Raw genomic sequence first — 23745 nt, forward strand, 5'->3', positions numbered from 1 at the left:
GCCAACTGGAATTATAAGGACAGCATGGAGGAAACTGGATAAGGGTGCTGGTCTGCCAGGCTGGGCCTGCTCTGGGTAGTTAGTCCAATTTCTGGGACACCATCAGTTTTTCTCTCTGCAAAGGAAAAAGAGAGAGAAAAAATGACATCCACAGTCTTTCTCAGCTCCAACTCTCCTTGACTTTGTCACCTGCCCCATTCTTCTGGAGTTTCCTGAGTGTAGCAGGAGGACTGGGGAGGAAAGATGGGGGTCTGGGAAGGAGGGATAAGGTTTGTGGAGGAGAGATGGAGGTCTGGAGAGAAGGAGTGAAAATTCTGGGAGGATGGTGAAAAAACTAGGGAGGTTGGTAGAGGGCTGAGGAGGACGGCTGGAGGAGAAGGTGGGTGGAGGGGATTGATGGGATTGATGGTGGAGGGCTGGGAAGTATAGAGAAGGGCTAGGCAAAGGGGTGAAGGTCTGGGGAAGATATTAGAGGTCTTGGGAGGATGATGGAGGACTGGAGGAGGGTTGAGGGGTGGAAATTGGTTATATCCCAAGTGGGCTGAATGTTTTTTGTCTGCACCAAGGTCCCGTACTCAACAAATATCTTCTGATTTATTGGGATGAAGTGGGTGAAGTCTGTTCACTTTGGAATGATGCTGGCTACACCAGTTTAAAAATAAAATCTAATGCTGCTCTAGCTCGTGAATCTTTTTCTGTTAGGGAGTATGTGGCTCAGCATCACGGGAGAATGTGGCCCCATCTAGTGTCTGATCCTGGGATCACAGGAATGCTATCCTGCAGCTCCTGTACAACTGACAGGCCCACGCCTACTATTTCATTTTTTATCAAATAAATAGTTTAATTGATAAATAACTTTCACAAAACACCTTCACAAAATACTAAAATTTTGATCAACATGGTAAACTACAAATAAAATTAACTATTTATTACAAAATGACTTCAAATTTCACATGACTAATATGTAGTAAAAACAGGTGGTTATGTCAAAATCCTAGAGTAAGCTTCATACAGAAAAGAACATCAGTACACTGATACAAACTCAGGCATGGTGATGTGGATCTGCTTATACTTTGACCTTCCAAGTGACCAGTTTTTGCACAACTGTATTGGAAAGGATTCAGTGGGGTTTTTTTGTTTTGTTTTTAAAGTGTGATCTCAGACCAACTCTGGTAAGTCTCCAACCTTTTGATTAGAGTTGCAGTGCTGTGATTTTAAGAACCTTAATCAACAGCATTTTCTAAACAATTCCTAAAATAAACTTGTTTGCCATATCAGCTTCATGAATTCAATTTTGCAACTCATGAAGAAAAAAAAAAGAGGTCTTGCTTAAAGCACACAGATTTTAAAAGAAGAGTTTTGATGAAGTAAGGCTCTCAGAACAAGAAAAGCCTTATTTGAAAATAGTTCAGTCCTTGAATTCCTAGCTAAGAACTAGAGTAAATAAACTACCTACATGACTTGTACCTGAAGTGACTTGAAAACAGTTTTTAAAAACAAACGTTTTTATCTTCTTGTAGAATGCTATAAATGTAAATTTAAATTTAAACCTTATTCAATTTAGATCAAGTTCAACTTAACTGAACCTAAGCAAAAGACAATGTAAAGAACTAAGGATTTTCATGAAAAGAAGCAAAGGGGAAAAAACAGGCAGTCATTTACTTAATTCTGTTAATTTCTATTTAAATTTGCAATTAAAATAATATCACTTACCATAGCAGTCAACAGAGGTTAGGAAAATCTAACAATACTCTTTCTCTTAGAAAATACAACAGAGTCTAAACTGTAAGAGTTTCACTCTCAAACTGTTCTCCTCTGTAGTAAAATAGACCAGTCTCTACAACAGGTTTATTGGGGTAATCATTTAAGGTGAATCCTGTGTGCTGTGAAGCATTTCAGCTTTTGACTTTTTTCATATTTATTGTTACACAAGTTGTTAAAAGTATTTAAATAACTGCCAAGCCTACCATTGAAAGAGACCTACACATGCACTTTTCTGTAACATAAACAATTTTACAACACATGTACCTTCCCCCTCATTAATTCCATTTGGAAATAATGATAAAGGGGCTTGTTCATGTGACTCATTGGAACACTGGCTCTAAGGACCTGTCTGCTTCTTCCCACGTCTTCCTACTCTGGAAGCAGGCAGTGACTCTTAGATCAGGAAACTCAAATGTGGGACACTTGGTCATTAACTTCAGTGCTAGCCTCCCACAGCTGTCAATAGGTTCAACGTCACACCCGGGTGAGGCACATGTATTATCTTAGAGCTCAGGAGATCATCCTGGGAATGGGTTTGCCTCTGAGGAGAATCCACTTTCCCAATACACCCAGGATGCAAGCCTGCAACCTTGGCCTGTGTACCCCATATTTGGTAGCTAAGAAACTGGGTTCTGAGTTCAAACTCCATCCATACCCATACCAATCCGTCTGCCAGTACAGAAGTTTCTTGTAGTCAGTGCCTCAGTCTCCCCACTTACAAATGGGTGTGATGCCTATAGCATCTACTTACTTCATGGCATTGTGATAAGGTTTGAAGTAGTTTTCTAAACCGCTTTGCTTAGGACATAATAAAATACTCCGTAAATGGAGCCTAACAGTTGGCCACGGGGTGGGAATACAAAACTTGTAAAAACGACCTGCCTGCCATAGGTCAGCAAGATGTGTGTTAGAGTTTGAGTCTGCCCACTGGAGGCCTCCAGATTCTCCCAGTTCCCTCCACTCGCACATCAACTTCCTAAGGCATTTAGGTCTCTGGCTCCTGAACGCGCTTGGAGTTTTTTGCTCCTTGCAGTTTCTGAGATGAATACATGGAAATTGTTACCCTGAGGAATGGAAGCTTTGAGTTTTGTGGGACTCTTTTAAGGCCTGTGATGTCACAGCTTTGTACATGAAAGAGCTTTGGGTTTTCTTGTTGTGCTGTGTGGTTTTTCCTGCCAAGATCAGGGGTCTGCTAGCTAAGAGTGCAAGTCAGGAAGGCCCACCCTGGGCTCTCTGTTCTTTCTCACCAGCTTCTGAATTGTTTATCTTCTTCAAATACTTAAGATAGGGAAACTGGGGCTCTAGTAGGCAAAAAAGAGTACAGGAGAGAGTGAAGTCTACAAAGAGACAGCTTGGATACAAGCCCTCCAGTCCCCAAGGAAGCCCTAGTTAGGCAAAACTCCGAAAAAGCAAATGCCTCCTAGTGGCTGTTTCCATGTGCCTCCAGGAGAGGGCAGTGTAGCGTAGAGGACAAGGTCGGGCCAGGAGGCTGGCCCAAGATCGTAGTGCTGAAATCTTTGTGACCTGTAAGGTAGATACAGAGCTTGGCCCAGATTTTCCACATGATCTCTCCTAGTGGAGCATCTGTAACTCTGACAGAAGAGAACAAAAGGGAATCAGTTAAGAATTCCAAGGAAACAGCTGGTGCCTTAGCACACGCCTGTAATCCCAGCGCTCAGCGCAGCAGAGGCAGGGCAGGCGGATCTCTGCGAGTTCCAAGGCGGCCCAGTCTACTAAGTGAGCCTAGGAGAGCCGAGGCTACATAGAGAAACCCTGTCTCAACGACAATAACAATGACAGCAACAACAAAACAAAAAAGAATGCCAAGGAAACAAGAATCAAGGTCAGGAGGTAAGGTGGGATGGCTGGGAAAGAAATTTGTGTGGCCTCAAATTTCTGTAAGTGAGCCCAGCAGGGAAAAAAGCCTTAAATGGGCTCTCCCAGAGTCACACGAGTCCAGCATGAGAGTGTGACCTGGCCCGTCTGGGGGCAAATGCTTAGTCCCAAAGACCGTTAGCGAGCCAAACAGCCCCTGGTGGCCCCACCTTTGCAGTTCGTCATAGTAGGGCTGGTTTTCTTTGAAGACGGAGATCCCTTCCAGAGGTGGCTTGCTGCTGAGCCCACGGTGGCTTTGGGGTATCCCTTGGCAGAGGTGGAAAGTGAAGTCAGCAGCGAAGGCCGTCCAGGCTTAGCCCAGACAGTCACAGAATGTGCTTGGTGTGCTTGGCAACCCCTCACTAAACTTGGTCTCTGGCGATTCCGTAGAATCCGTTCTTATTACTGCTGCCCTTTGCGCTCTCTTCCCTTCCTGTTCCCTGCCCTACTAATCCCTTTCCCACCTTCACGTCTTTGTGTTTTATTTGGTGGCTGAGCTTAGCTAAGGTGATCTATGGCTGTATTGACGCCTAGCGGGCACAACTGGAGACAATGACCACCTGTCTTAGGGTTTCCATTTGTTGTGGAGAGACACCATAGCAACTCAGAAAGGAAAACATTTCATTTAGGGCTGGCTTACAGGTTTAGAGATTTAGTCTATTATCATCATGGCAAGAAGCAAGGTGGTTGCAGGCAGACATGCTGGAGAAGTAGCTGAGAGTTCTTCATTTGTATCAGCAGGCAGCAGTGAGAAACAGGTGGAGAGAGAGAGAGAGAAAGAGAGATTGGGTCTGGCTTGAGCATCTGAAACCTCAAAGCCCACCCCAGTGATAAACTTCCTCCAACAAGGCCACACCTCCTAAAGTGCCACTCCCTGCTACCAAGCATTCAAATCTAAGATCCTATGGGGCCATTATTATTCAAACCACCACATCCCCTTTCTCCCCTCCCCCAGAACCTTCAAGTAGCTAGTAGTTCACTAAGTAGAAAGTGAGGAGTCCTCCCCTCCTCACTTCTTGATTGACTGCTAACAGGCCCAGTCTTGTGCAGGCCACTGCAGGAAGCTAGCTGAACCTGCTATGAGATGCTGATTGAATTGGGTTAGTCATGCCCGGAAGATAGTTATCTCACAGCCCTACTCCCTATGTTCTGACCCTTATATTTTTCCCTCCTTCTCATCCCTAATGCTCTCTGAGCCCTTGATGGGGTGATATAAATGCCTGCTTAAGACTGAGCATTTAAGTATCACGTCATCATCATCATCCATTATTATTTTAGTTTTACTAAAGTCTCTCTACAGAGCTCTCACTATCCTGGACTCACTTTGTAGACCAGGTTAACCTTGAACTCACAGAGATCCACCTGCCTCTGCCTCCTGAGTGTGCCATCATGCTCAGCTAGCAAAGTATTCTAAGGGCCCTGTGCATCCATGAATCTCTTGAGTTCGCTGCCATTTACTGCAAAGAGAAGCTTCTCTCGTTATGTTGAGAGTAGCATCTCTCTATTGGTGTAGACAGAATATTTAGGTGGCAGGTGGTATCATTAGCTTGGCTAAACAACAGCAGTAAAACCTGCCCTTGGGGCCTAAGACCCCAAGACCCTTTTGACTGGGCATATATTACCACAGGCGAATTCCCTCTTACAGAGCAAGCACCAAATCCAATCAGAGAACAGTTGGTTACCCTCATAACAGCCTTGCCACTATTGTACAGTGAGCACATCTTATGGGTTAGTAGTAGTTTGTAGGGTTCATAGTTGGGTAAGACCCTGGATTGCCTTGTTTCCCTCAGCAGCCTGTGTGGCACCTTTCAGCACTGTGAAAGCTAGACAGCAGGTGGAAACTTCCATTCAGTTCTAGCTTAATTTTTCTCTATGCTGCAGCCAAAATGTGTGATGTCTTCAGCAGCAAGGCTTGGGCAACCAAGAGGAATGACAAGAGTCTGCATCATTTTGTGAGTACAGCTCACAAGGAATACCCCACATCTGACACTGGGATTTTTGTTTAATACCCATGGAATTTAGAAACAGCATTTTCCAACCTTGCAGAATGTTTCTCCTCTTCTTTTCTTGACCTGAATCCTCTTCTTCCTTCTCTTCCTCCTCTCTCCTCCTCCTCTTAATCCTCTCAACCTCTCCTCTCTTGTTTTTAAGTTATAGTTTTCATTGCCTACAAAATAGTAAGTTTCCAAATGGATTTTTTTATAACCTTCATTTTGGTTAACCTTCCCTCTTCCTCATCTTCCCTATGCCCCCTCATCATGCTTAAGCTCTACCTCCCTGCCCCTGGTATTCCCCTCTGTTTTTCTTAATATATGACTGTTTTGCCTTCAAGTATGTCTATACAATACATACCTACCCTCTCCATGTTATATATGCTCTACCACCCCACCCCCACTCCCATATACCGCATCACAACAACCCTCTTCTTCTTCTGGTCTTAGAGTTATTTAAGTGACAGGATCAAGGACAGTGTCTTAAAAGATCATTTAAGGTTTCCTTTGTCATTGAGAGTCAAGTGGGCATGGCTGGTGGCTCCAGATAAATGCATCTTCATTGTGCTCTTACCAGATTCAGAACACCACAAATCCAGTGCCAAACTGTTATACTTGGGACAAAGGAAACTTGTTTAAGGCTCTCTTACCATGATTCTCCTTTTTAACAGTGTTGGACTTGTTTCTGAAGCTGTTGGAGATGGGACAACCTACTGTTTAGGAACACAGGCTTTGGGGGAGCATCTGAGCTGGATGTGTGATTTGGGATGAGTTTCTCCTCACCTCTGAAATGAGGGTAAATAAGGTGACTACCTTATTGCGTATTTGGGAGATTAGGTATAGGAAGATCTTAGAAGCTGGGGTGAGTTCAATCACTTTTTAATTTTTATTTTAAAATTTATTTATTTATTTATTTACTTTATAGCCTGGCTACAGTTTCCCTCCATCCTCTTTTCCCAACCCCCCCCCCACATCCACTCCTCTTTCCTTTTTCTTTAGAGAAGGGGAGACCTTGGCATATTGTGGTAAGAATAGGTGCATGTTCTATGGAGGTGAAAAGAGGCTCTCCCAGCAGGAGGAAAGCATCTCAGAGGTAGACAATGAAAGTCAGAGACAGCCCTATCCCCACTGTTAGGAATTCCAAGTGAAGACTAAGCTACACAATGTTACATATGTTCAGAGGGCCTAGGTCAGTCCCAAGCATGCTCTCTGGTTCAGTCTCAGTGGGCCCCTATGGGCCAAAGTCAGTTGATTCTGTAGGTTTTCTTGTAGTGTCCTTAATTCCTCTGGCTCCTGTAATCCCTCTTTCCCCTCTTCTTCTGTAGGATTCTCAAAGCTCTACCAAATGTTTGGCTGTGGCTCTCTGCATCATTTTTCATCAGGTTCTGGGTGGGCTCCTGTCTACAAGTACAGCAGGATATCATTAACAGTGTCAGGGGTGGGCTCACTCTTGTGACGTGGGTCTCAAGCTGGACCAGTCATTTATTGGCCATTCCCTCAATTTCTGCTCCATCTTTACCTATGCACATCTTGTAGGCAGGGTAAATTGTAGGTTGAGGGTTTTGTGGCTGGGTTGGTGTCCCCATCCCTCTAGCCTGGTTAAAGGAGTTGTCAGGCTCCATCTCCCCATTGCTGGGAGTCTTAGTGCGACCACCCTCATAGGCTCCTGGAAGTCCCCTGAACTAGGTTTCTAGGTCATCCTAGAAATACCCCCCATTCCAGTTGTCTCTCTCAGTACTCTTTCCCTCTGCCCCCTCCCCAAACTTGATTCTTCCTGTTCCAACCCCTCATCCCTGTCCAGTCCCCTCCCTCCAACCCCTTGTCCATTCTCGATGTCTATCCTATTTTCCTTCTCAGTGAGACTCAAACATCCCCACCTTGAACCCTCTTTGTTACTTAGCATCTTTAGATCTGTGGATTATAGCATGGTCAACGTTTACTTTACAGCTAATATCCACTTATAAGTGAGTATATAGCATATATATTTTTCTGGGTCTGGGTTACCTCACTCAGGATGATCTTTTCTACTTCCATCCATTTGTCTTCAAATTTCAAGATGTCATTGTTTTTAATAGCTGAGTAATATTCCATTGTGTAAACGTACCACAATTTCTTTATCCATTCTTCAGTTGAGGGAAAGTCTTCGGTTGTTTCCACTTTATGGCTATTATGAATAAAGCTGCTATGAACATAGTTGAGCAAGTGGTATGTGGTATGGTGGAGCATCTTTTGGGTATATGCCCAGGAGTGGTATAGCTGGGTAGAACTATTCCCAATTTTCTGAGAAACTGCCAGTTTCCAAAGTGGCTGTATAAGTTTGATTTCCAAAGTGGCTGTATAAGTTTGCACTTTCACCAGCAATGGAGGAGTGTTCACCTTGCCCCACACCCTCATCAGCATGAACTGTCACTTGTTTTTCGACTTAGCCATTTTGATGAGAACAAAATAGAAACAGGAGTTCAATTATTAATTCCATTTACAGATGAGAAAGTTGAGGCTTGGGGAGGCAAAGTCACTTACCTGGACATCTCTTTTTTCTGCTTATTGTTTGTTGTTGGTTGCTGAGATGGAATCTTGATATATTAGACCTGGCATAACTTCCTATCTCCTGAGTTCAGTTATTTATTTATTCTTTTTTGTTTGTTTGTTTTTCAAGACAGGGTTTCTCTGTGTATCCCTGGCTGTCCTGGAACTCACTCTGTAGGTCTTGAATTTAGAGATCTGCCTACCTCTGCCTCCTGGGATTAAAGACGTGTGCCACCACTGCCTGGCTGTCTCCAGCATTCTAAGTACTGAGATTAAAGGCACATGCCACCATTAGAGGAGCTGTTCTGATGACTCTGTGCCACTGATGAATAAATAACTTCATTCAGCCAGGAGAGGAGACACCTACTCCTTCCTCTTCCTGGCTCTATCCAACCTACCTCAACCTTGCATATCTCTCTCCCACTGCTGGAAGGAGTGGGGACTTTTAAAATAACCTCCAGAGCCCATCTTAAAGGTGAGGCATTGTCTCTGCAGGTTCTTTTCTTCACTCACTGGTCCTTCTATTCTCAGTTCCCCTCTCTGCTACCAAGATGGTTCTTCCATGTCACCAGTATTTCCAAAGACCTGGAATCTTCCCATCCTCCTCTCTGTTACCCTCCTACTCCAGAAGCCTGCCTCCTCCCTGGTTCATCTGCTCCTGCTCACTTCCTAGGCCACACCCACTTGGCATCTATGCCATCCTCTTCCATCAGACCTGGCTGTGCTCTCCACTGTTTCTGGCTGTTCTCTGTAGAGTGCTGCTAAAACTGACGCATGGCAAAAGCTTATGAAATTCACCACACTCTGAGTGAACTCATTATTTATTCTTCCAAAGCTTGCTTCTCCAGTGAACCAGTGAATGGGAGCAAAAATCTTTCCCATCTTCAAGCATCTTATGCCAGAAACTTTCCTCCCCATCACTGTCCACACCCAGTGACCAAATCCCATTGGCAAGTGTTTCCTGAGAAGTGCCCCTGGTCTCCTGGACCATAAGAAACTGTCTTGCTTGGGCTCTTGCCTACTTAAACAATGGTCTTGCTTACCCCAGCCTGTAGCACACATAGAGCCATAGTGGTTTAACAAGGCAAATCTACTTATAGCATGCCCTGCTTAAAACCACAGCGGAGATCGTGGTGTTCACAGCTCATAGGAGTGAAGTATTTGACAACAATTACATAGAAGAATGGCGATATGGAAGGGCTCTGCTGTAAGGTTCTACTGTGAAGTAACACTATATGCTTGAAAGTAGCCTGTGAGTTAAAGGCGTTTCTGAAGAGGCAGGCATGGTGGAACACTCCTTTAATCTCAGTACTGAGGAGGCAGGTAGATCTCTGTGAGTCTGAGGTTAGCCTGGTCTACAGCATGAGTTCTAGGCTATCCAAAGGCTACATAGTAAAGCTCTGTCTTTAAAAAGAGAGAGAGAATAAAAAAGAAAGTAAAAGAAAATAAAAAAGTTCTCAGCAATCCTAAGTGTCCACTGAGGTCACAAAACAAGAAGAGATGTTATAGTTACTAAGCTAAGGGGACTTATGTCACCTTCCTAGTTGTCATTATCTTTTCTGTATTATTTCCAGAATAATGAAGAAAGAGAAAGGCAGTCCTCCAGTTTTAACACCTAGCTGTTCCTTCTCTGACTCTTTCCCTCTGTATTGCTTGTTTGCTGTCACTGTGACAGAGCTAGGGTCATTTGGGAAGAGGACTCTCAACTGAGAAACTGCTCCCACCAGATTGGCCTTATCTTGATTTATAATTAATGCAGGAGGGCCCGCCCATTGTGGGTGGTGTTATCCCTGTGCAGGTGGTCCTGGGAGTATAAGAAAGAGGCTGCGCATGCACTGGGGAGTAAGCCAGCAGGCAGCATTCCTCCATGATCTCTGCCTCAGCTCCTACCTCCAGATTCCTGTTCCTAGGTTCCTGCTCTGACTTCTCTTCATGCTGGACTACAACTGTAAGCTAAAATCAACCCTTTCCTCAGCGATTTTTTTTTAATTTTTTTTTTTTTTTGGTTATGCTGTTTTAGACAGCAATGGATACCCTAACTAAGGCATATCTTTTACAGAAAACCACGAAAGTTATATTCTCTGTACCCTTCTTTTTTCCCCTCTTCCTTTCTCTCAACTGAACAGCACCAGTTTCAATACTCTTAACAACTTCCTTTCCTGCATCTCTTCCTTGTTTCCCATCACCTACAGTGTAGCTGAGGTCTGAAATCTTTCCCTGGGTGCATAACAGTGTTGATTTTCCTACACGTGGTCTGCTGAGCCTGTTGCAGGAGGTACGATAAGGTCCTCAGAAGCAATTAAGGACCTTTAGTTCCCAACTTTCATGTTTCTATTCTCTGCACCCCAAGCCTTGCCCACTGCAGATCTTGCAGAATAAAAGTATGATGCCAAAGTACTCCTCTCCATTGAATCTCCCTTCAAACAGGAAAGCTGTTTTTCTCCCTCCCATCTGATGCCTCCGGGGTCTCAGAAGAGAGATAACCTTGAACTACAGTGAGTACACAGAACACTGACCTTTTGAGATATGCCAGGACCTCATGCAAGCATGCATGCATGCATGTGTGTGTGTTTGTGCATGTGCACATGTGTGTGTGTGTATCTTTCCCTTAGCCACAAGTTTAGAAGCAATATTAGGGTCAATGATATGGCTGAGAGGATGCTTGCTGATAAGCCTGATAACCTTTGCTTGTCCCTGGAAACTTCATAGTAGAAAATGAGAACTTAATGCCAGTAAGTTGTCCTTTGACTTCTCTAAGCTATGGTCCTTGAGTCCCCCACCAGTAAATAAATATACTTTATAAAAAGTAAAATGAGCAGGGTGTGGTGGCACACACCTGTAATCCTAGCTCTTGGGAGGCTGAGGTGGAGGATCTTAAGTCAAGGCCATACTGGCTTATACAGCAAGAGCTTATCTCAAAAGGAGTCCCTTCTCCCCTACAACTTCCCCTCCCTCCAACCAAAAACAAAACAATAAAGAAAATAGTTTACTGTTGTTTTAGCGAGAATGGCTCCTGTCCCACTTGGTCCCCACTGCTTCTGTGTCCCTTTTCTTTGTTATTCAGACCCTGCCATCCATTCTCTTCACACAAGACCTTGCCTTCTTCATGATGACTAATGTTTTGGTTTGTGATTTAATAGTAGTTTATGGTCTCATGAAGAGCCCAGCTGCCTCGATTGTTTCCAACAGGTGAGAATCATTAAGACCTCCCTCCTCCCCAGGAGGAGAATTGGCTCAGAGGTTAAGAGCACTGGCTGCTCTTCCAGAGGTCCTGAGTTCAATTCCCAGAAACCACAGGGTACTTCACAACTATCTATAGTGAGATCTGGTGCCCTCTTCTGACGTGTAGGTGTACTTGCAGACAGAACATTGTATACATAATAAATAAATAAATTTAAAAACAGCATGGAGAAGAAGGACCTTTTTAAAAAACAAAAGACCTTCCCCCTGGCCCTCCTTCCTGCCTGCATGTCTGCCATGGCTCACCCCTCCCCAGCACCAGCCTGGATGGTACAAGAGGCTGCCTTCAGCTGGTGTGCTGTTTCTGCTGAGCCCCCTAGCCACCAGAAACACTGCTTCCAGTGCCAGGAGAGAGCTCCCTTCACGACACGATGTTTAGGGAACCTTTTCTGTGGAAAGGTGGACACCAGTGGCTGGACACTGTGGGCATGGACTCTAAAAAGCTATTTCTTTTATACTTGCTTCAAGAGACTTTGATAAGCTCAAAGGCAAATGTCACTGTTTGGGGGTGGGGGTGGCAGGGATGCAAAACCCACATAACCCGATTAAGCACGGAAGAAGGGGAGAGGTGCTGTCAGTCATGAGTGGAAGGAGGGTAATTACAGAGGAAGGGGAGAGGTGCTGTCAGTCATGAGTGGAAGGAGGGTAATTACAGAGGAAGGGGAGAGGTGCTGTCAGTCATGAGTGGAAGGAGGGTACCGTTTTTGTGTGTTTGTTTTTTGTTTTTCCCTTAGTATTCTTCATGCTGGGGGCAAGAGAGCCACAAGGATGCTATATTGCTGTGGATGAGGCCATTTTGTGCCAGGCTGGAGCAAAATCTTTTGGTTCTTACTATTTGTTAAAGATAATAAATTTCTTGACCGTCTTTAGGTTCTGGTCTCTCAGCAGCAAGCTGTGACTCTGAGCTTCTGTGACATGCAGCTGTAGTCTCATGAAGGTTCAGGACCCCTTGACACCTGGATAATAAAGCTCTGAAGCCCTGTGTCTACCCTTCACATCTCAGCTAGAACATAGACTTTCTGCCCAGTCACCTTAAATACCAACGATGCTCACGAAGCGCTCTCTCTCTCTCTCTCTCTCTCTCTCTCTCTCTCTCTCTCTCTGTGTGTGTGTGTGTGTGTGGGTGGCATGGTGGCATGGTGGCATAAAGTCAAGAGAGTTTTCGTTGTTGTCAAGACAGGGTCTCATGTAGCCTAGCCTGGCCTCAAAGCAGCTATGTAGTTGAGGATAGCCTTGAACTCCTAATTGTCTTGAATCTGCCTCCTCCATGCTTGGATTACAGGCATGCACCTGCCTGGTTTATGTGGTGCTGGGGATCCAGCTCAGGTCTTCTTCCATGCTAGGCAAGCACTTTGTCAACTGAACTAGGTCTTCGTGGTCAGGCTGCGGCTCAGAGCTACTCCTTGAGCTCTTTTGTACCTTCTTTCCTTCCCTCCTTGTCTTTTATTTAACAGGGTCAGATCCATCTGGAGAACACCCCATGCTACCACCTGGAGCAAGCTTGCTGGCAACAGGTGAAACAGTACCTGTTGTCTCCCACATCTGGGCCCAAAATGGCTTCCCAGGTCCTCACGCCACCACCAGGACCTGCCGGTGCCCAGCTACTTCCTGCCCCTGAAACTGCCCATGCTACCTGCCCCACAGACAGTGCTCCTAATAACCCATGGTGCTGTTCCATCTCAGAAAAGTAGGGAAGAGGCTATAGATAACCTTCTCTTATGCCCTTCATATGTATTTTTCATATATACGTATATGGATATACATATATATGTGTATATGTATGTAGCCATAGCTGTCTAGAACTTATTATGTAGACCAGGCTGGCCTTGAACTCACAGAGAAACCCTTCTCCTGCCTCCCAAATGCTGTGATCAAGGGTAACAGTGTCACTAAGCCTGGACCAGGCCTGATATTTAAAGAAGTTTAACAATAAGTTTCCTTGACTATTGTTACTAATTACCACACACTCAATGTCATATCATGATATGAATTTATCCCCTTAACAGTTCTGGAAGCATAGACCAAGAGGAAGGAGTAGAGGAGAGACTTGTTTAAACAGAAAAGAGACAGTCACTGCTGAGACGGGATCTACATTCTGCTTTAGGACCCTGTGTCCGTTTGCTGTGCTAGGATTGAGGGTGAGCTTTGGTGGGTGGCTGGGATCCTTGCCATGTAAATCATAGGTTTGTGTAGTGGGAGCGATGAGATGGGCTTGTGCCTGCAGGGTGTTGGAAGGACTGACTCAAAAGTTGCAGAAGCTATATATTCAGATCTACTTGTGAAAGAAAGAAAAAAAATCTAAAGCTTTGCTTTGCAAAATAATTACCAGAACACTGTGTAGTAAGGACTACGATGAGTTAAGCTAAGGAAGAGGAAATAGTATACCCATGACAGTAGTCTCCAAGTTACACAATCTGCCTGACTTCAAAGCCCATGTTATTAACGATCATGACACAAGAGGACAATTTAGAGTACATATTCTGTATACTCTGATAGAAGGAAATTTGGCTGTTTTGCCTAATTTAACTGCAAGGTTGAGTTAATAATACTCTAAGGATAGAATGGAAATTTATGGAGCTATTCTGGGCACAGAGAAGTTGAGTAACTTATCTAAAGCCACAGAGTCAGAAAGCATGAAGGGAAGGATAGGTTCCTGAAGCAAAGCCAACTGTCGGGACCACTGCAGGAAGTCTTGATCATAAAGCTGGGACATGAAAAGGATGCTAGAAGGACCGCCCCCTTTCCTAAGCAGAGGATAGAGGTGTCAAATGAACTGATGGTGGTAGGGTAAAGTCCAGCATCTTGCCTATGGCTAAAGGTCTTCTATGATGATGTGAACATAGAAGACCTTAACAACATCTGCCTTAACAACATCTCTCATCTCCTTTTCTCTAGCTAGATCTGTTCTGGTCTTTCTTCCTACCCCAGGGATTTTTTTATATTATACCCTTGCCTGGAATGTGCTGTCTGCTTCTTGCTGACAATCTCTTGTCCTTCAGTCCAGACATCTACTCTTTATCTCAGGAGGTCTCTCTGACTTTGGTTGGGTAACCAAAATCCCTCTAGAGCTTCTCATCTGCAATAGGTGCTCTGTCCAATGCTTTATAATAGGTGCTCTGTCCAGTGCTTTGTGTTTCTTTGCATTCACAATTTGTTTGTTTTACCCTTTTACTTTTAGTGTCTACTCCTAAAGATTCCAGTAATTTTCACTGAGTATAGGAGGGCCTGGTCCAACGATTGACAACTATATCTCCCAGTACCTGGGGCATAGCAGGACCTGAGCAAGTATCTGTTGAGTAATCAACTAGGTGGATAGAGATGGAGGAGAGACTCTCCAGATTCAAAGCAGGGAGAAGAGCATTGGCCAAGGCATGTGTTTTTGAGAGAACAGGGGTAGCAGGGTAGTCATCATGGGATATGGCTGTGATAGCAATGGCAACAGAGCAGAGGAGATACTGAGGATGATGAGCAGGGATGCTCTACTCTCAGACTCTGCAGATTTACGGATTATTTGGTTGAGTGTGAAGAATGGGTTAGTCTTGGACGGGGTGTGAGTGAGTGGGGAGTGTGCTTGTCTACCATTCATGAAGACTTGGGTTCAATTTCACAACAGTGAAGAAACCAGATTATACCTATAACCCCAGTACTCAGGAGGAACAGACAGGAGGACAAATTCAAGTCTGTACTTGGCTATACCAGTTCAGTGCTAACCTGGAAAACAAGAGACTCTGTTTCAATGAAAGAATTTGAGAAGGTTTAGGTTGGGCAGGGTAATAGGCAGGACAGTGTTACAGTGTCCAGATAAAGGAGCAAGGCCTTGAATAATTTGCTTTTCCTCAGGATGTTGCCCATGATTTAGGTGGCTGTCTGTTTCATGTTTTTGTGTGCTTTGTTTTTTGTGACAATCACCCAGATGGCTTTGAAGTCATTATGTAGCCGACGCTGACCTTGAACCCATAACTCATACTTAGTGTTTGATACACATTTTCATTTATTCAGTATCACACCTCATTCTGGATGCACCAAGTGTTGTCAGTACCTCGCCTTTAGTCTATTTTGAGACACACTGAAGGCTCCTGTCATGGAAATAGACACCAGCAGTTTGACAGTTGGATGTCAGCACCCAGGGACAGTGTCAGAGAACAGCTGAGGATAGTTGCGGAAGCCCCTAACCCAGGGCACCTCCTTTGATGTCCCTGCTGAGATGGAGTCCCCATTGCCCACCGTAGAAGGTTGATGGTGGAAGAACCTTTCCGCGGTGGCTTTTTCCCTCGTCTGGTTTTTGTGAGCCCTTCTCAATGTTCTTGGGATCAAGCATCAAATAAATGCCTTCCATTCCAACCTTGTCTCAAGCTCTGTTTCTGGGGGTGATAACCGGAGACATGGCCTTGGCCCATGTGAGCTTCTGGGGCAGAACAGCATATCCTGGGATGTTTGCAAATAACAGAAATGTGTTTTTCAGGTCTGGAGGCTGAGAGGCCCAAAATAAGGTGTTGACAGATTTAGTGTTTGGTGATGGTTTGTAGTTGGAAGCTTCCCACGGTGTCTTCATGTGGTGGAAGGGAGATGGAACACCTTTGTAAGGTCACAGCATTTCACTGGACTTAATGACCTCCCGAAGTGTCTGCCTCCTAATGCTGTCACCTTGGGGCTTACAATCTTGACAGAGAATTGGGGGAGGGAACTGGCATACAGCTGTACACACGTCATTCCTCAAATGCACTATGCTCTGGGGTAGGACTTTCGTATTAGTTGTCTGCAGCTCCTTCTTGCTCTAGGCTTTCAGAGTTTCAAGCTTGTTTTCTTGGTGTGTGTGTGTGTGTGTGTGTGTGTGTGTGTGTGTGTGTGTGTGTATGTATGCAAGTGCAATTGCCCGCATGTGTGTGGAGGCCAGGTTGATGTCAGAATGTCTTCCTCCATTCCTTGTCTATCCTCACCCACTTCCAGGCCCATACTCTAAGACAAGGTCTTGCTGTGTAGACCACCGTCATTTGAACTCACAGCTATTTACCTGATCCCACCTCTGCCTCTGCTTCTCGGGTACTAGGCATGTACCGCCGTGCCCCACGACCTTATGTTCTGAGACAAGAGCTCTCACTAAAACTAGGGCTTGGTGTTTTGGGTAGACTGGCTGGCCAGCAAACCATGGAGATTTGTTTATCTTCCTCAGCCCCATCCAGCATTTGGCTTACAGAGAAACACATGCAGCCATGACTGGCTTTACTGTGGGTACTGGGGATTTGAACTCAGTCCTTACACTTTACTAACTGAGTCCTCCCCAGCCCCTGCATTTGCCCTGTCTTGCCTCCCCTGCCCTTAAAACGTCATTTCATGGATTCATTGTCCATAGTTCTGTGTCTTCTTTTCTTATGTTTTCTTTTCTTTTGAGGCAGAGTCTGCTTACATAGTACAGGATGGCCTGGAACAGTGTAGCCCAGGCTGGCCTCCAAGTTGTAATCTTTTACATTCAGCATATTAAATGTTGAGCATAGCACCATAACTGACTCCATTTGGCCTTTCATTGCTGTTTGGAAGAGTTTGGCATGCAAAGAGTAGGTACATAGTATGTACATATTAAATACATGAATATTGGGACCACATGTGACATTAAAATACTTTATAACCAGAAAGCTAGGCATGTTCCAGTTGTGACAGCTGCTCACTGGACTGCTACAGCTTTGTTAGACATTTTGACAGACTTTTAGGCTTGACAGTAAATGCAGCAGTTGAAAATCTGAGCATTTGCTCAACAGCCGATCAAGTGCACTCTGGGGTGAGGCATTGCCAAAGCTAACATCTCTGCTGGTGTTGTTGTAATTTTCAGGAGGAAGGGGAAATTCACCTCCAGCACATTTAATCTTGTGCCAGGTCCTGGGCTTGCCCTTTATAGATGGTATTTAACTCAACATCACGGCCTCTGTGGTTTTATTTCAAAATAAACCCAAATTGCACGCTCCAAGTTTTTTCCTCAGGGCCTCTCCTTTCCTGTCTGTTTGCCCACTTTAGCACCACACCTGGCAGGTGAAAAGCACTCAGGAGAACTTGTGGTTGATTCAAACCAGGTTGGGAAAAGTGAGCGGGCTGTCATGTGGCTCCACTGGGAGCAGACTCCCACAGAACTAGCAGGGACTGTGCCATGAGTGCCGGACAGGCCTCCTTTCCCCCTGGATTCCCACTTCATCTTTCTCTGTCCCAGGTCACACTGCAGATGCCTGCCCCAAAGCTGCCAGGTTAGTGTGGGGCTTCATAGAGAGTGGCCTGGGAAGCTGTTAATCTTGCTATTCTTGTTATTATTTAATGAGAATGCTGTCTGATTTGTGTGAATTTTGGCTCTTTTTAAGATCAGGACTCTGAGAGGGGCTTGGAGAAAAACAGCAGCATGAACTCTACTCTGGCTCCCACCACATGGGTGCCAGCGAGATACTACAGAGTGTGGATTCTGTCAGCCTCTTAGAAGATGGTAGTTGTTGTTCTTGGCACCAAAATAAATAAATAAATAAATAAATAAATAAATAAAAGCCTTCAGAATTGGGAAGTGAGACCCTTCTCTGAGTATCTGTATTTCTGCCCCAGCATCTCTGAGCTTTAGAGCTAAAAATGAATATGCTACTCTTTCTTTCTTTTTCTTTCTTTCTTTCTTTCTTTCTTTCTTTCTTTCTTTCTTTCTTTCTTTCTTTCTGTTTTTTTTTTTTTGGTCAATCAACAGATTCTTGAGCATCTTACAACATAGCAAATACTGAGTCAGGAGCTAGGGATGCAGCAGTGAGCAAATAGAGATGTCCTGTTTGTTCTATTATTCATTCAGCTGTTGCCTCATTCATAAGGTTAGGTCTTGTGATGCATGAAGAGAAAGCAGGATATATGCTAAGACCTGATCTGTCTTCTAACTTTCAGGTTAAGAACACAACTGTGAGTCTGAGAAGTGTGGGTTCTCTAGGAGTCATGTGACCTTAGACAAATTAATTGGACTGTCTGCCTATGGAATGGCCACCACAGCCCCCATTGTTCTCCTTTAGCACTGTTGCTATAAAATGAGCCTAAAGGATGGATCTTTAGAACAGTATCTAGTATGTGCTCAATTAATGCTGGATACTATAGTACTGAGACCATTAAGGTAGTTAGGGATCTCATGGATCAGATCTCATAAAATGAAGGCTGTGTGATGCATTATAGACACAGAGCAACACATTCTGTGATGGAACATGCTTCTTGGGAGTGAGGTGTCAGCATTCAGCAAAAGAGAACAGAATGAACAGAGACATGGATGTTTGGGGACTGGTTCAAGGTAAAGGTTAGAGTAACCTACTTCTGTCCTCTCCCCTCTCAGTGCTCCCTGGTTAAGAAGTCGAGCCTCTTAGGACTCCTGGAGTAAGGTAATCATCCCACCTATTATACATACAGCGCTGTTTTCCAAGCTATTCCAACTGTGTCAAAGAATTTCTTTCTCCTCTGGAGTTATTGCCAGCTCTCTCTAGATGAAAATCCAAGGCTATGCTCACACTGTTGCCAGTCTGTTCTTCCTTCTGGCTCTTGTGAGTTGCTGGAGCTGTGGTGTCAGGCTGATGGTGGTCTCCCAGGCTGCCTCAGCCTGTCTTGTGCTGCTGTGACAGACAGAATGCCACAGGCTGGATAATTTATAAAGAAAAAAAAAATCATTGGCTATAGTTCTGGAGACAGGGAAACTTATGATCACAGTACCAGTACCTGGAGAGCCTTTCTCATGTGCTATTTCGTGGCCAGAGGTTGGGGCATGAGAGAGGGTGAGCTAGAACTTAGTCTCGACAAAATCCTCATGGTCCGTGAGGCCTGAGCCCTCTTGGCCTGATCACCCCTTTTGACCTCACCTCCAAACACTGTTGCATTGAGGATCAGGGTCTAATGTAGGCTTTTCCCAAAGGGCAACCTCAAGCCATAGCAAGTTCTTAGTTATTTCAATCAAATAACTCTTTGGGCTGTTTTCAGGGCAGTCCCTGGTCCCCGAAATCCCAGGCACAGTGAGAAACAGAAAACCAAATGCCCAAATTCTCCTTTGAGAGATTTTCTGTCTTTCCAGTGTCCCTAAGCTACACATGCGTGTGTGTATATATATGTGTGCCTGTGTGCATATTCATGTACCCTGTGCCTTTAGGAAGTCTGGGAGAGCCTACGAATTCCTTCTTATCATCAGAGTCATAGGTGCTGCTAATACTATTATAACGAGCTGCCTTCATGCTACATGGAAAAATAAAGGTGTATTTTGGTTATGTTATTGAGAACTATGGTGTAATATTTTCTTCCTGGTTCTGTCCATCCGTGATTTGGGATTGTGTGTGCTGCAGATATCCATGGTACATCCCGTGTTGCAGATTAGCTGTCCCAAAGCTAAGTGGCTTCAGGCAGCATTCTGACTACCTTATAGATTTGTGCAGAGGCATCCAGGCTTGAGGGGCAGGCTGTCTGCTAATGATACCGCAGCTGTACTTGCTATGACTAGAGCTGCTTGGTGGCATTCATCTGGCAGCTGGAGCCTCCAAAAGACTGTGAGCAAAAATTCCTGGAAGGAGGCTGTGTCCACAAACCAGTCCACTGATTAGAACTGCAATGATGTGTGGAGGCTGGAATGTTGCAGGCCCAGAGGCTGATTTCCTTATCTAGCTTTAGCCCCATGAATAGTCAAATATTCCTCACCCACCTCTGTGTCAGAACTTACATCCTGTGACTAAGAGCTAAAAAACCCTTTGAAAGCTATTAAGTTAGCAGGCCCCTAGCTCCCACCAACACCAAAGCTAAGAATGTCATCAGATAGCATCTGCAGCCTCGAGGAGAGACTCCCCACTCCACTGTGGCTGTCTCTGTGTTCTGTAAAACTATTAAACTCCATAAACGGTTTCCGCAATGGAGCATGGAGTTTGAGGTGACCTAAATCCGTGTCCCTGAGCCACGACCACTCAAAATGGCTCCAGAATAAGTTATGTCTTGTTTCTTTTTAAGGTGAGAGATATTTTCATCAACACCACCAAAGGAGTGGATGCAGATCTCTATCCAGACTGGCATTATGTCACTTATTTCATATTCGATTGTTGAAACAGTCACAGGTCGATTGGCTTCAGGGGAGGAAGGCTGTATCACCACTCTACTCGGGGAGTGCCTGAGATTATAATTCATCACACCAGCCTAAGGGTCTCCCTCCCTTAGATAAGCCACCACTTACCTCTGGTCTTTTATGCAAATAGGCTTCTTGCCAGCTAGCCCCACCTATCTGTTAGAAAACCACATGCATCAAAACATGAACTTGAACACCCTCAGGTTCACCGCTCCCCTGCTCCCATTATATTAACAGGACAGTGCAAAGATCAAATGTGACCAGACGTGTTAAATCCTCAGTATAGCAAGATGTCCTCAGATAATGACAACTCCAGTATCAGTCTTTTTTTTTTTTTTTTTTTTTTTTTTTTTTTTTTTTTTTTTTTACAAAATTACAGCAAATACACTAAGAATTCAGAGAGAGATGGGCTTGTGTGTTTGGAAGCCGTAAGTATCTAAGGGGATTCCAAAGATTAGCTAATTGCCTGACCCCTTATTTATGACCTTCTCAATGACATGTCTGACCCACCTTGGGGGTGGGTACCTGAAATGCATATCTCAGTTAATTGTTTTCTCTTTTTCTGTTTGCTTTGTTTCTTGTTTTCTCGAGACAGAGTTCTCTGTGTATTCTTGGCTGTCCTGACCTAAAACTCACAGAGATCTGCCTGCTTCTGCCTTCCAAGTGCTGGGATTACAGGTGTGCATTAGCATGCCTAGGTAATTATTTTCTTCTTGACAAAATTGCTGTAGTTATTTCTCCATTTTACAGGTGGGGAAACCGAGGCTTAGGAGTAAATATTTACCTACAATCACCCAGTAATGATAGGATTGAAGTTTGGACTAGACACTAATTTCAGAGTCTGTTGGCATTAGTTATGTTTTTCTTGATGCTGTGACTAAATACTCAGCACAAGCAGTTTAATGAAGAAAAGGTCTGTCTCTGAGCTTGAGCAGATAGTCCATCATGTCTGGGAAGACACCATGGTGGCATCACGTGGTGTCTGCAGGAGGGAGGCAGAGAGGGAGATTAATGCTGGTGTGCACTCATTTTTTCTTTTTCCTTTCATCTGGGACCCCAGCGTGTGGGATGATGTCACCCACTTTCAGGTGTCCCTTCCTTTGTTTAACCTCTCTGGAATCACTCCCACAGACCTGCTCAGAGGCTTGTTTCCTAGATAATTCTAAAGCCTGTCAAGTTGGCAAATAAGAGGACATCATACCATACTTGAAGCTATCATAAATCAGGCGGCTGTTGCTGTATCCTGAATGACTACTAGATCCACCAGGTTAAAAAACACACTGGAATTAATAGCTCAAAGCTGGGTGCCCAGAGGGCCACCTTCTGGCTCAGACTCCTCACAGGATTCAAGCAGCAGTGTTGGCTCAAACTGTCCTTGTGGTTTTGATGGAATGACAGATTTCTTTAGCTAGATCTAGAAACCTGGGTAGCATGATGAAAGTGAGAAAAGGCAAGGAAAAAGCCAGGCTGATACTGATAGGAAAGTCATTAAAGTTGCAATCATGACAGCCTGAGTTTCATTTCCCCAGATCCCCAGAAGCTGTTTTTTTTTTTTTTTAAAGCTGGATATGGTGGTACATGGTCTTAAGCAGAGAGAAACAAGTGGATTCCTGGCTAGCTTCATTACAATGAGTGAAGCTACCTCAGAGAACCAAGATGGACAGCACCTAAGGAATGGTACATGGGGTGTTTTCTGGCTTCTACACACACACACACACACACACACACACACACACACACACTCACACATGCATGTGTACTTGCATGCTCACACACATGCCCACGTGCACATACACACACAGTGAGTTAAACACACACGCATCCGTGGGTTAAACCACTGATGGAGTCATGATTATATAGCATTGCTGGGAATGGTAGAAATAGAAGGTAGAGGAGAGTTAAAAGAAGTATGTCACTACTAGTGTGCCCAGAGTGGCATATGCCATCTCTCTCTCTCTCTCTCTCTCTCTCTGCCTCGTGGCTGCTATAATGGAAGCAGCCTGCTCCACGTCCTACCGCCCACCATGATCTTCTCTCATCTAGGTCCAGAGTGACAGGGCCAGGTGACTGTCAACTGGAGTCTTTGAATTCAGGCATGAAAACAAATGTCTCCTGTGAATGTGGTCTTCTCAGGACCTGGCAGTCACATTGATACAAGCAGGGTAAGGGCTGGCTGGTGGAGATCTGAGCACCTGCAAACTGGATGAGCTGAGTTTGTTCCCTGGAGCCTGCATGAAGATGGAAGGAGGGAACAGACTCCACCAAGTCGTCCTTCAACCTGCTCGTGGGCACTGGGGCATGTGTAGATCTCTGGTACCATACATTCACAATGAGGATGAAGAATAAGGAAATTAAAGGCCAGGTAAACACACTCTGCATTTCTAATCACAACAATCATTCCAACACCATTATCATCCTTCTAGCAGATCCTGAACTACCTTCCATAGAAGTTTATAACCATGACGACATAATTCTGAAGGTAGCTGGCTCCACACGTTTGTACATATGAATTGTGCAGTGGAGCTTTTTTTCTTCTTTCTTTTTTTCCTTCTTTTTCTTTTTTTGTGGAACACAAAAGAGACGCATGAGCTAGTGTTTGCTCTTTGGAAATTCCGCCTCTATTAAGGCCCCCAAAAGACATGTGGTCCTTTAGAGGAGCTGAGAAAAGTCCACCGTGGAGTAAAGCAGGTGGACTCGCGACATCCTCCCAGGAGGTCCCATAGCATTCTGAATTTGTAATTTCTTGGGTAATAGGATACTAAAATTGACTTGTGGTATTTTGGCAAAGTACCTAAAGATTGAGAACATCTATCTAGTACATGCTAAGAAATTGTATAATTTTTTTAATTAAAAAAATTTTTTTTAGTTTATTGTCTAAGGAAGACATATATGGGAAGCCTGGAGACTTTGGAAAAGTCGGGGAGTGAGCAGTGCACCCTGATCGTGCTCAACTCCAAGGCCTTCCATGTCTGCCCCCCATGTCCTCCCCAACCCTGAAAAGAAAGAAACGTGCACTTCGTGTTGTCCAAATACTCACTGGAGCATGGTCAAATTCCTAGTGGCCGACTCACCAAGGGAGACGAGTCTTTCTCCACCTGCGCCCCAAACAGAAGCCATCAACTCTGCAGAGCTGTGCTGCCCTGCAAGAAGCAGGACCAGCCCTCCCTTGCCCATGGGCATCACATCACCATGGCGTCAGTGGATAGCCCAGAACACAGACTTTAGCATGTAGGCAACAAAGCCCATAGAGGAGGATTTCTCAGAGTC

The sequence above is a fragment of the Meriones unguiculatus genome, chromosome 2 (assembly GCF_030254825.1).
Source record: "Meriones unguiculatus strain TT.TT164.6M chromosome 2, Bangor_MerUng_6.1, whole genome shotgun sequence".
NCBI lineage: Eukaryota > Metazoa > Chordata > Mammalia > Rodentia > Muridae > Meriones > Meriones unguiculatus.